This window comes from Myotis brandtii, unplaced genomic scaffold, assembly GCF_000412655.1.
Source record: "Myotis brandtii unplaced genomic scaffold, ASM41265v1 scaffold199, whole genome shotgun sequence".
In the NCBI taxonomy this organism is placed as follows: domain Eukaryota; kingdom Metazoa; phylum Chordata; class Mammalia; order Chiroptera; family Vespertilionidae; genus Myotis; species Myotis brandtii.
Genome location: NW_005357414.1, coordinates 1,948,354 through 1,961,795, shown reverse-complemented (window position 1 = coordinate 1,961,795; position 13,442 = coordinate 1,948,354). Strand labels below are relative to the sequence as shown.

Below are 13,442 nucleotides of genomic sequence, written 5' to 3'. Positions count from 1 at the left end.
CGGTGGGGGGAGGAGTGGATGGGAGTTGAGAGTAGCTGTGGAAGACAGTGGTTAAAAAGGGATTTTTCCTTCATTCCTCTTCATCTTCTGGAAGTTGGTCTTTGTCACTCTTGCCAGGAGGGAGAAATTGAGATAGAAATGTGGGAGAGTCCACGGCCAGTGTGGCTTTCGCGGGTTCAAAGACTTGGAGGGAGGGCTGACTCACAAATGATACACACAGCACGGAATATTAATTTTTATAATTACCGGGGGAACCAGAGAATAACTCAACTAAAGAAGTCAAGTTCTCCCTGTTGCTCCTTTCCCAGCTGCTTTTATTAGCTAGAATACACAATTGCCTTTAGGAATGCAAACAGACATATCAATGGTAATGTTTAGCAAACAGTAAGATTGCCAGGTCTTGGGGGAGTTTGCTTTAGGCCATTGAGTCAGCAGCAGGTAATAAAATGTTGATATTAACCCTGTGAATATCAAAAGGAGTCCTGGTCAGCCTTCTGCCAGACTCCTCACATTTATATCAATTACTGTTGATCTTGGTTGTCAGCAGAAATGGATATCCTCCGGCCATGCAGCTAGGGTGGCAGTTCCTAGGTGGCAGCCATATGTAGTTAGTCCTACATACATCAAAGAGACTCCCAGCCTCTTTTTTCTATTTAAGTGTGGAGGAAAATTTATTAAGTTGGGAACATTCCTTTGTAGCAGAAGAGAGCAATCTATCATCACCAGAGAGGCTAAGGAAGCATGAGTTTGAAACTCAATTTGATAACAGTAATGATAACAATAAAATAGCTAACACTTTTTGAGAGAATGCTATGTGGCAGGCACCTAACTTTTCTTATCTTATTTAATCCTCACAGTATAATCAATATAAATGGAAGCCCTGAGCTCAAACCAAGCTGAGTTTAAAATCTTAGCCCTATTGAAAGATGTTTCACCTGAAGACTCCTGCTCTCAGATTTTGGACTTGCTTTTGCTAGCTCCTGCAATCAAATAGTTTACATTCAGGAAGAAATCTTCCAGGTAAAGGAAGAACAAGCAGATCAAGACGTGTAGCGCTGTGGCTGCTAAGGTATGATTTTTGACAGATTGTTAAATCAATCAGGGAAGACTATCCCTCAAAAGAGATCTTATGAGCATTAAAGGCCAAGTGTTGTGAGGAGAAACTGGATTTTAGGGCCATGTTGATGGATGAGGTGGTGCTGATAACTGACAAGGAAACCTGGGTCTGTGGATCAATGGAGAATTAATTCCTGCCCACCCCTAAGTGGTACTGAGAGTACCAACCCCTTAGTTGCAAAGTGATAGTGACATCACTGTTTTGTACCATCTAGAGATGAAATGCTGGTTGATGAATTGATCTCAAGCCATCATGAACTGTGTTAATAAATTCTGGACATTTTAAGATTTGGTTGGCCATGGTGTTCCTATCCCAGATACTTTCTCTTATAGTGGTCATGAAAATTTTTCTATGAAATTATTGATGAAGCAGAAGTACTGGAGGTACCATTAGTAGTAAAGAATACATGGGGTCAGGCAGTGCCCTCCCCCGATCTATCTCTTGCTTCAACAATGTTTGGACAGAATAAACCCAGGGACACCCCTTTTTCCAGCCTCCAACCACCGTCCAACCTCTTTTCTAGTCACCACCTTTGGAACCACCTCAGCCATCCTCAGCATCGGAGACCAGCCAACTCCGTTGTGTGTGTGTGTGTGTGTGTGTGTGTGTGTGTGTGTGTGTGTTTTAACCTTAACTCCTTATTGCCGACAAACTATGAACACCCAAATTTGCCAGAATAATTCCACCAAGGCGGAGGCTGCTGTCAACTGCCTGGCCAACCTGCATCCGTGGGCCTCCTACACTTAACCTCTCTCTGAGCTTCTCTTTCAATTGCAATGCTGTGGCTCTGAAGTGCATGGGCCACTTCTTCTACAAGTTGGCAGAGAAGAAGCGCAAGGGCGCTGAGCGTGTCTGAAAGTTGCAAAACCAGCGTGGTGGCTGCATTCTCTTCTAGGATGTGCTGAAGCCTTCCCAAGATGAGTGGGCAAAACTCAGGATGCCATGGAAGCTGCCATGGCCTTGGAGAGGAACCTGAACTAGGCCCTTTTGGGTCTGGATGCCCTGTGTTCTACCCGCACAGGCCCTTATTTCTGTGACTTCCTGGAGAACCACTTCCTGGATGAGGAGGTGAAACTCATCAAGAAGATGAGCAACACCTGACTAATCTCCACAGGCTGGCAAGCCCCCAGGTTGGGCTCAGCGAGTATCTCTTCAAAAGGCTCACCCTCAAGCATGACAAGCAACCTTTGAAGCCCAGAGGCCTTTGAGGGGCCCCTCTGCATTTCCCTGATGTCTAGTTTTAGCCTGAGCCTCTCCCCCAAACCACTAGCCATTCTTTTAACCACCCTGGAGCCTTCTCCCATGCATTGGACCAAATGGAAACAATAAAGCTTTTTGCAGCAAAAAAATAAATAAATAGAAAATAAAGAATACACAGGGTCATAGAGGCGAAGCTATTTTCTTAACTCGAGATAAGCACCATTTGACTGATTTATGTGGTTTTATTATCCATGTGGCTCCATACTTGTTCCAGAAGTATGCTAAAGTCTCATGGAAGGGGTGTACATGTCATTGTTGTGGGAGGCCGTGTGGTTGGCACTGTGGCATGTTGTTCAACAGACGGGATGATGTAAAGCAACTGGTCATTAGGTGGTGTGGGGATGATGTGCAAATTGAGTGAACAAGGGAAGCAGCCAGTTATCCAGATGTCTAATATTCTGGGGATGGATGTGTGTGGCGTTGACCTGTTGATGAAAGAGGATAGTGCCTTCTGTGTCTCTGATGCCAATGAAAATGTAGGTTTCATCACCTTTGATAAAGTTTGTAATCTAGATGTAGCTGGTATCATAGCAGATTATGCCACCTCCCTTCTGCCCTCTGGCCCGCTCATTGGGTGTATATCCTTGTTTGTGGTGTCATATCTTGCTGCTCTTCGTGGTGTCCCCAGCCAGTGAAATTAGTTAGAAGGAGCTGAGTCCCACAGCCAGCACTACTGCCAAAATGAGCGCAAGTTCCAGCTCTGCCAACAGCACCCCTGAAAGCACCAAGCTCCCAGGGGGCCTATTCAACATGAACCACCTGCTAGCCAATGAAATTGAACAGTGACTACATTGGTAAATAATTAATTACAACTAATTAATTACATAATATGACAAATAATAATAATAATTACAAAACCCTTGTAAAATTTGCTTTCTTTTTCTTCTTTGTTTTACTTATTAATTATTTTTTAACCAGCTTGCAATGCTGTTCATGGAAGATGCTCAGGAAGAAGAGAAAAAATTGAGTAGGATTAGTGAAGAAAGAAGAGGTCAGACAGAGGAGACCTCTGCTATTAAGATCTTACTGACTTCAGCCCTTGCCGGATAGCTCAGTTGGTTAGAGTGTTGTCCCAATATGCCAAAATTGTGGGTTCAATACCTGGTCATGGCACACACAAGAATCAACCAATGAATGCATTCATAAGTGGAACAACAAAATCTCTCTCTCTCTCTCTCTCTTTCTCTCTCTCTCTCAAATCAATAAAGCACACACACACACACACACACAGAGATCTTACTGACTTTTAAACAGCTAGGCAGAAGAGGTGAGGTACAGAAAAATGTCAGGCTCTCATAGTTACCCTTTTATTACTCAAAATTGTTTGTGCTCTCAGGCCATGAAGAACATATATAATTTTTTTCATGGTCTCTTGCTTTTGTTTTTGTACAGTGGGTATAAATTTCAGAGTAGCACAACTTCACATTGTGGTGAAAAGATGTGTAATGGGTGAGAAAAACATCTACCTAAGTTATAGGAATTTTTTATACAAGCCTGAAAATTCTGCCTTTACTGTATTAATTACCAGCTCTATATTAATAGCTTATGAAGTCTTGAGGGGCTCTTATTGGGATTTATTATTTCCGGTTTCAGTTTTTCCCTTAATTTGGGTGGGAGTGCAATGTAAATAAAGGTGTTTTTTTTAATGACAAAAAAGAAATGTAAACCCTGTCACTTAGTAGCTCAAGCACAGTGCTTAACACAGAGTAAGAACTCAATAAATATGAAGTAAATAATCAATTGATAGTAATAATTAATGTTAATTGCCCTAGCAGCTAGGGCCTAGCTGGTTTGGCTCCATGGATAAAGCATTGGCCTGGGGACTGAAGGGTCCCAGGTTCAATTCCAACCAAGGGCACATGCCCAGGTTGCGGGCTCGGTCCCCAGTGGGGGGTGTGCAGGAGGCAGCCAATCAATTATCTCTCTCATCATTGATGTTTTTATCTCTCTCTTCCTCTCTGAAATCAATAAAAATATATTTAAAAATATAATAATAATTAATATTAATTAATATCACAATGTATTATGTATACACACAATCCTGTGAAGCAGGTGCACTTATTATTATTATGTTATAAATGTGGAAATTGAAGTCCTCTAAGAAATTTTTGCAAATTTGCACAGCTACTTAGTGGAAGAACCTGAATTTAAAACCAGTTGTCAGTACAGTTTTTGTTAGAGTTGATGAAAAAATTCTGGAAATGATTGCACAGCATTGCAAATATGCCTAATGCCACTGAATGGTATATTTTACCAGACATACAAAATAAAAACAAGCCAGTTGTCAAAAGCTTGAATCTTAACCACTGTGTTATGTATACTGCCTCTCAATGAACATTAATTGAGTTTCTATTGTTCATAATGCTCTTCAATGTCTTAGAACAAGGGCTAGATTTGCAGTCAAAAGATCCTGTATTCAAATACCACTTCTGCTTCTTATCATGTTATCAGTGAGTGACTAAGACTTGTCTGGGTTTTCTTCAGTGGAAAGAGGAACCAAGTTCCATGCAAGCCCCTCTTCAAGGGTTCCCATCAGTTGCAGACACACAGGACCTGGTTATATTACTGACTGGCCTGGGGAGAAGGGACCTCAGGCAGCTGTGAGTCCCTGACAAGGAGAGCAATTAAGTTTTGAGGTAGTTTAAGGTTTGAGGCAATAATGGTCTTGGTTACTCCTTTTTCCAAAATAAAGTGTGGCAGCTACTGGGTGGAAAATTTTATAAGGAAGTAAGACTTGAGGAGGGCCTACTTGGAAATGGGAAGGAAGATGAGCTCATATTGAGATAAACCATTTTCAGTTAAAAGGAAATAAAGACAGTGTTTTCACATACCACAGAAAAGAAACCCACATCACAAGCAATCCTGGTAGCTACTTTTCTACAGAGTGATCACTCTTTTGCACAAGATTCTTTGGAAGGGAAGCTAAAGTTCCTGTCTGCCTCTTTGGTCCCTCTATGATTTTTCCACCTACCCAATGGAGAGAATAAATGCTCAATGATAGCTGTGCCTCAGATATACCATGACACTGTAAGAAAATATGAAGCATGAGGAAATCTGCTCTCCTTCCCATTTTTCAGACCACAACCCTCATCCCTTCAATTTCCCTAAAGCTGTCACTAGACTTGTCCCAGAATGAAGAAATATAACCAGCAGCTGTTGCCATCTGTTGGAAAGCCAGGCCTCATCAGAAACTTCACAGCGAGACTTTGCTGCAAAAATTCCTTTTGTGTGTTAATGGTTTTAAGCTCATAACATATGTTTCTAATAAAAACTATTCAGGGTGCCAGGCTGTCCGACAAAGTGCATTTATCCTTAGAGAACATGTAGAACACCTTGCCAGGACACAAGACAGGGCAAGTCCCCTATTCTCTCTACACAGCATGAACAGTGCCTATTACAGCCTAGAGGAGAAGTATTGAAAGCCTGCCTTACTGTTATTTTCCACATCTTAGCCTCATTAACTAGGCTTGCTCTGTTCTGAGAAATACAAACATAACAACCCAGCTGGAGGCATTGGATGCCAGTGCTCTTGATTAGCCTCCTTCAGCTCCACTGAAGCAAGCTTGTTTCCATGCACCTTGGTTCTGTCAGCCCTGATTGACTCAGTACTTAGGCTCCTGATGTTTTCCTTTATCTCCTGCTTCCAGGACCATTTTAGCCATATTCCTCCATTTGGGTCTCAGCTAGTGCTCTCAAATTCTGTTAGTTTCCCCATAGTATCACACACTCAGCTTCTGCCCATTCCCTTGGACTGAGCTGACCTATTCCCTAAGGCTGGAGACACCAGAGAGCCCCCAAAATACCCAAATCCACAGATGTTCCAGTCCCTTACAGAAAACGGTGTCAAAGACTGTATACCCAAAGTCAGCCCTTTGCATTCACAGATTCCCAACTGTGGATTGAAAATACTGTTTTTATTGTAGTTGGTTGAATCCACAGGTGCAAAACCCACAGACACAGAAGAGCAACTGTACTCTGCCCTGTGCTTCAATGCCAGGCAAGGAGGTTGTAGAACTCTTCTCACAATCAACTTGACCTGTTCCATCATCACCATTGGTGCTGCCACCTAAGAGATTAACAAGGGGACCCACTAGACACAGGTTGCTCAGATACAATTATAACTGGCAATACTGTTTTAATAGTCCTAAGGAAATACTGCCTAAATAATTTTCCTTGTCTCTTAGCTGGCAGAAAGGCATTAATACAGCAGGGCTCTTTTTGCAAACAAGAATACATTGGAATTATGCTGGAATAATGTGTACTATGCTAGAATTTTTCAGATTTCCAAATTGCTTTTAAAAAAACACTTCACGGCTCCACCTGCAGGAAACTGGATTTGTTTTGCTTACTTAAGCAATAGGTGCCACGGGTAGGGTGAAACAAACTGGTAGCCCAATTTTTCAAAGTCTCAAAGAGATCAATGTGCAATGAATTTCCCCAATCAGCTGAGCCCTGTAGCCTCTGGGAGCTAACAGGTTTTACCTGAATGTGAAGGCTGCCCGACATCTCCAGAGCACATCAGATTCTCCCTTGGAGACCCAAGAGTAGATACAATTTCTGTAGTTGGCTGCCCCCTGGTGTCCACAGGCAGCAACAACAGCAGGCAGAATAGTTAAAGTTCTACTAGATATGGCAGCAGGGCAGCGGGGTTTATGACTAGCATAAAGGTTCCAGGTCAACGCGGTGTGGGACTAAAATTCAGCTAGTTCTTTTTTCACTAAGTTGTTTGCCCTGCAAAGGGCTGCGTCCGTCTGGATATTGGCATCTTCTAATTTTTCTACCCCAAAGGACCATCTTTTTCTAATCCTAATTTAGAAATCTCTACGTTGCTTGAGATTTTTAATTTCTAAAGATATAATATAGGCTACTATCAGCCCTATATGTAGACCATACAGTCTGTATGTACTCAACCTTTGTTTCATTTCCATTTCTGAAAATTCACTTGTCCTATAAGAATAGCTCAGGGGTGTTTGTGGGAGGTGTTGGAAAGGAAAATGTCTAGATCTTCTCCTACAACATGGGTACACTCAGGAGCTTAGGGACATATCATGTACCAAGCCTTATTTCGGCACCTCTGGTGCACATCTGACTGAAACCCACTTCCCACTTTTGCATGGGTGGACACCACCAGTGTATGTCTCTATTAGAATGCCAGTGTCCCTAAACCTAAAAACCCTAAATGACAACAATTGGCTAGAGCCAAGCAGGAACAACTTTGATATAGGTCACATGCTCTCTGGCTAGTCAAGGCTGTTTCACTATTTTACCTGCCTGGCTCCTACATACATTTGAGTTAATGACTTCTGAGACATAAATCAGGGAGAACAAAGAAGGTAAATGTTGCATCTTGGTCAGAGTATACTCGTAATTGCATGTGGCATACAGCCCATCTAAACTATTCTCCTCTTCCTCTATAATAATAGAACTGTAGCTGGGACATAGCTGCCAGGCTAGGAATTCCTTTTTTTAGTCCTAAAACACTATGTAATTAGAGTAGTGCTATGCTTATTTTCACCACTGGAATATGAGTGGAAATTATGTATGTTACTTCCAGCCCTAGCCTGTAAAAATTTGCCAAGTGCTTTTCTGTAGCCTTGACCCTCCCATGAGCTGATGCACACAGGTGCATCTGATCTGACTGGAACTATGCTGTTAAATTCAATGCTCAAGGAGTTATGGAGAAATAAAGTAGATTGACCATAGGTCCCTGAATGAGCACCTGGGACAGAGTGGCTCTGTAAATTTGAATGACTCACTGTCATTGTTATTTAAGAGAGATAAATTTTTAAGCCATTGAACTATTTTTGGATTCCTTTGTTACAGCAACCAAGAGTTATCCTAATTAATGTAGTGAACAATGAAGGGATCTTTGTATGAATACTGAACAGAGTAGTAGTGATCCACCTAAGCAATATTTTGGTGTATATCACCCAATCTGGCCTCAAATCAATCTGGAAAAACTCTGACAGTGCCACTTCTGGGCCATTTGGGGGTAAAATGACTAACTGCACAAAGTGGGATTGTTTAAATGACAAGAGTAATGCCTAGCAAGGTCCTAGGCTTGGAGGTTTTTAGGCTAAGTTGTCATGGAATTCTTAGGTTTTTCAATAATGATCCCAATGATTCACGTTCTATTTTTCACCAAGCTAACACTAATAAGTCATCTCAAAAAGGAAGACTATATGCCTGATGACCAGTTATGGCATCCCAGGTCCCAAAAACTTACTCCCTTACACCAAAATCTTGGTGAATCTCAATATAGCCAGAACATACACCTTCAAAATCAAAGCCTAATCTGTCATCTTGCCCAAGAAGAACCCAGGCATCACGACAACCACCTTTAGGCCTACCTCCAGGAAGTTGGTGCCAGTCAAAGCCAATTTCCTAGTGTGGAAATTAGACCTATTAGTGATTAACTCCCCCTTTGAGCTCCAGAACCATACACATTAAAAGCTCAACACTCTGCCATTAGATCACTCCATCCTAGAGAAGCTAAGGCAGAACCTAAAACTCAGCCCAGGCCAGGAGAGTTGAACCACTTTTATGTATCCATAATTTGTTTCTTTAAATTGCTAAGTTGCATTCCCTGGTATGGATGTGCCTCAGTTTAATCATTCTTTCCTGATTTTGCAAGATTCCTTTTTTAATAATTTTTTTGTTTAAAGAACTTCCTTAAATCATTATTTAAAAGAAAGTCTGCTAGTGAAACATTCTTTTGGTTATCCTTTGTTTCTTTCATTTCTCCTTCATTCATGCAGGATATTTTTGAAAGTACAGTGGGGCCTTGACTTACTAGTGTCCTGACTAACGAGTTTTTCGAGATAGGAGCCATCTCTCGGCCGATTTTTTGCTTTGAGTTTCGAGCTAAAATTCGGGTTACGAGCCAGCTTCAGATACCCCACCGCTAGTTGGCGCAGCGAACGTCACAGTGAACGCCACAACATCAGCCCAGCATCACGTGTCATTGTAATGGTGAAAATTGATTTGACATACGAGTAATTTGAGTTATGAGCTCCATCATGGAACGAATTAAATTCATAAGTCAAGGCCCCACTGTATAGAATTTGCAGTTAACAGTTCTTTACTCTCAGAACTTGAAAAATGTGTTACTTCATCCTGTCTTCATGGTTTAAGATAAGAAATCTGATATAATTTGAATTGGCATTCTCCTATAGGTAATGCATTGTTTTTCTCTGGCTGCTTTCAAGACTTTGTCTTTAATTCAAAAAGTTTAACTATGATGTGTCTTGGCATGGCTTTCTTTGTGTTTATCCTGTTTGAAGTTTGCTCACCTTCTTGAATTTGTAGGTTTTTGTCTTTCACCCAATGTTGGAAGTTTTCAGACATTATTTTTTTCAAATACTCTTTCAGCTCTACTCCCTTATCTTCCCCTTCTGGAGTTCTGATAATACAAATGCTGGATCTTTTGTTATTGTCCCATAGGTCAATATTCAGTCTTATTTTATTCAGTCTATTCTCTCCGTTATACAGAATGGGCAAAGTCTATTGATCTGTCCTCAATTTCACTAATCCAATCCTGTCATTTCCACTCTACAACTGAGTCTATCCAGTGAGTTTTCCATTTCTGCTTTGTATTTTTCAGGCCTATTATTTCCATTTGGCTCTTTTTGTAACCTCCATTTCTTTGCTGCAAATTTCTACTTTTTATTTATTTTAATATAATTTGCATTGTTGAAGCATTTTTATGATTATTGTTTTAAAATCCTTGTCAGAGGTAGGAGATCCAAGATGGCAGCAGAATAGGTGGATGTTACACTCCCCTCCTTCCAAAACTAAACTGGAATTACAACTAAAATATAGAGCAGTCAATATTCAATAATCAATAGAAGATTAGCTGAAGAAAAGTCTTATAACCAAGGATTTACAGAAGAAGACACATTGAGACTAGTAGGAAGGGCAGAGACGTGAAAGGGACTGATCCCGCTCTTATGGGTGGTGGCTGAGATTCCCGAGAGATATCTCAGCATTAGGGTGTCCCTCCTTAGAAGCAAATGGTCTCAACACCAAGCCAAATGGTCTCAACACCAAGCCAAGACCAGATCATCAGAGCCAGGAAGAGATGTTGATATAATAACTAGCTCTGAAAATCAGTGGGGATTCTGTCCACCAGGGAGAGACAGAAGTCTGCTAGAGAAACAGACACCTTCTTAAAAGGCCAGTGCACAAAATCTAGTTTGCAACCACTCACCCTGGGCTCCAGCAGGAGGAGGTCAGAGTGGACTAGAGCCATGTGAGGAAAGACTAGGGTCTGTGGCTCTGAGGAGAGAACTGCAAGGACGGTCACCACAATACCTGTGCTGAGTCCTTCTTCCACACTACAAAAACCATTTTTCTTGGGTGGAGCACTTCCCTCCATGTGGAATCATCCTAGGGAAATGCAATATCCCCACCCTCTGTGCTCCCTGTTACCCCTATCCTACAGAGCTCACGACCTGCAGAGGCCAGAGGTGTAGAGGTCTAGGCAGACTCAGGGATTGTCAGTGGCTGAATTGTGTGGCTTTGGGATGGGGGCCATTCCCTCCACTTTCCCATGAAGCTGACTGGTGCCAGTCCCTCACAGACGATCCACTAGCTCAACTCTCTAGGCACACAGGGGCTCCACCCTCCCAAATCCTGGTGATTCCAACCTGCCGAGATCTAGGCAGAATCCAGGAAAGATTGAGTTACGTGGTTCTGGGGGCTGACGGATAACTCCCCCTCACAGGAGACCTACTAGCCTCACCCTTTTAACTCCTGGCAGCCCTGTCCTGCTGAGATTGGGTTCCTTGCAGAATCTGGAATAGACTGAGTTGGGTGGCTCTAGGACAGGGCCATTTTCCCCCTGCATGCTTGACCAGTGCGGAGCCCTCCCTTCATACGGCCAACTCTTGGTCTGTTTTTGCCTGATAAACACTGCTGGCCTCACCCTGATGACTCCCTGAGACCCCGCCCCACCAAAAAGTATGCAAGCGCCCTGTGGGTGGCAGCTAGACTTGATATAACCTGGAACATTTTTTGAGTGGCCTCAGGCCCAGCACTGGAACCAAGTTTGAACCTGTATCAATCTGGTGGACACCACTCACCCCTACCTGATGACTCACTGAGAACAAACCTCATGCAATTCAAATAATTCCATAGGCTATTTCAGTGATTGAACCTAACAGACTGCTTTCAGGTGGAGGTGAATCTTGGGGTAATTTGGGACTTTTACTGAACTTCCTCCAGGCCTGGTGCTGGTAATAGGCAGCCTTGGTGCATAGATTAGTTCTTTCCATGTACAGTCAGGCCCATCAGAGGCAGTCAAAAACTGTAGATCACATTGTATCACCTAACAGGTTGCCCAGGGCCAGTCACAGGCAACATCTGACATTGGTCTACATCAGGTTTCCTCCCAAGAGGCCCCAGAACCAACACACCCAGTGGTCAGCTTCAGACAACATTAGAGCAGGATCCAATTAGCTTCACAAGTGGCACATCCAAAGGGAAATCTCTTCAGTCATAAGCCCCTACTGAGGCAGATTCCACTTTGAGTGTTCAGCACCTACACAGAAGCTCGTACACTGTGGTTGAGGTCAATCCTCATAGTCAGCCTTCTTAAGGATCACACCCAACACACGAATGAGCCAATACCAATCAAGACTCAATCACAACAAAAGGGCCTACATAACCCCCATAAGGGACATTCCTGGAGCACCCAGATCAGAGGATCAGGGAAACTGTGCCACTGGGTTCCACGGGATACCTACTAATAGACACAAAATTCCAGGAAGCAGAGAATCCAAAAAAAGATGAACCAAAGAGGCCCACACCAAGACACATCATAATTAAAATGACAAAGGTTGGTATTTTAATAGGAATTGCTTTGAATCTGTAGATTGCATTGGGTATTATGAGAATTTTAATTATGTTGATTCTACCAATCCATGAACCCGGTATATTCTTCCACTAGTTTATATCTTCTACTATTTCTTTTTTCAACGTTCTATAGTTTTCCAAGTATACTGTAGGCCTTTTACATCCTTGGTTAAGTTTATTCCTAAGTATCTTAATTTTTTGTTTCAGTTGTAAATGGAATTATTTTCTTTTAAGTTCCCTTTCTGAGCATTCATTATTATTTAAAAATGCCAGTGATTTCTGGGTCTTAATTTTGTATCCTGCTATATTGCCAAAATTATTTATTAAATCTAGTTAGTTTTTTGGTGGAGTCCTTAGGGTTTTCCATATACAATATCATGTCATCTGTGAATAGTGACAGTTTGACTACCTCCTCTCCAATTTAGATGCCCTTTACTTCTACTTGTCTGATGGCTGTGGCTCCCATTAAGTTGGCCCCTGCAGTGATGTTCAGCAGCCTTGGCGAATACCCTGCATCCAGAGGCTGCTCCTGTCCTTCTCATCCTCAAGCCCCTCAACCCCACACAATACACAAGAATAAACTCAAAATATTTTAAAGATTTTCATGTTAGACTTGAAAACATAAAACTCTTAGTAGAAAACATAGGCAGTAAAATCTTAGACATCTCCCACTGCGACAATTTTTTCTGATATATCTCCTTGGGCAAGGGAAACAAAAATAATAAACAAATGGGACTACATAAAACTAAAAAGTTTTCACAGCAAAAGAAACCATCAACAAAATAAAAACACAACCAACTGAATGAGAGAACTTATTCACCATTAATATATCTGATAAGGGGTTAATATGAAAAGTTTATAAGGAACTAATACAACTCAACACCAAAAAAAAAAAAACAACAACCCTACACTCTAATTAAAAAAATGGGCAACAGACATGAATATACACTTCTCCAAAGAGGACATACAGATGGCCAATAGACATCTGAAAAGATGCTCAATGTCACTAATCATCAGAAAAATGCAAATAAAATCTACAATGAGGGGAGAGAAAATGGCGGAGGTTTAGACGGACATGTCGGTGCTTTGTCCCGGAGCAGATAAGGGCGAGCAGCTGAAACGGGTAACATACAGCCCGAACAAACAGAGGAGATTCAGCTGAGAGACAGTCTGCAGCCAGGAAAGACAGAGAACTCCTAGAAAATGGGGA

General features: G+C 41.9%; 2 pseudogenes; one reads left to right on the top strand and one right to left on the bottom strand.

Annotated features, from left to right (window-relative positions):
- Positions 1–3,163, top strand: part of LOC102239587 — a 4,027-nt pseudogene extending 864 nt beyond the window's left edge.
- A 5,504-nt stretch (positions 3,164–8,667) lies between these two features.
- LOC102239291 overlaps positions 8,668–13,442 on the bottom strand; it is a 75,771-nt pseudogene continuing 70,996 nt past the window's right edge.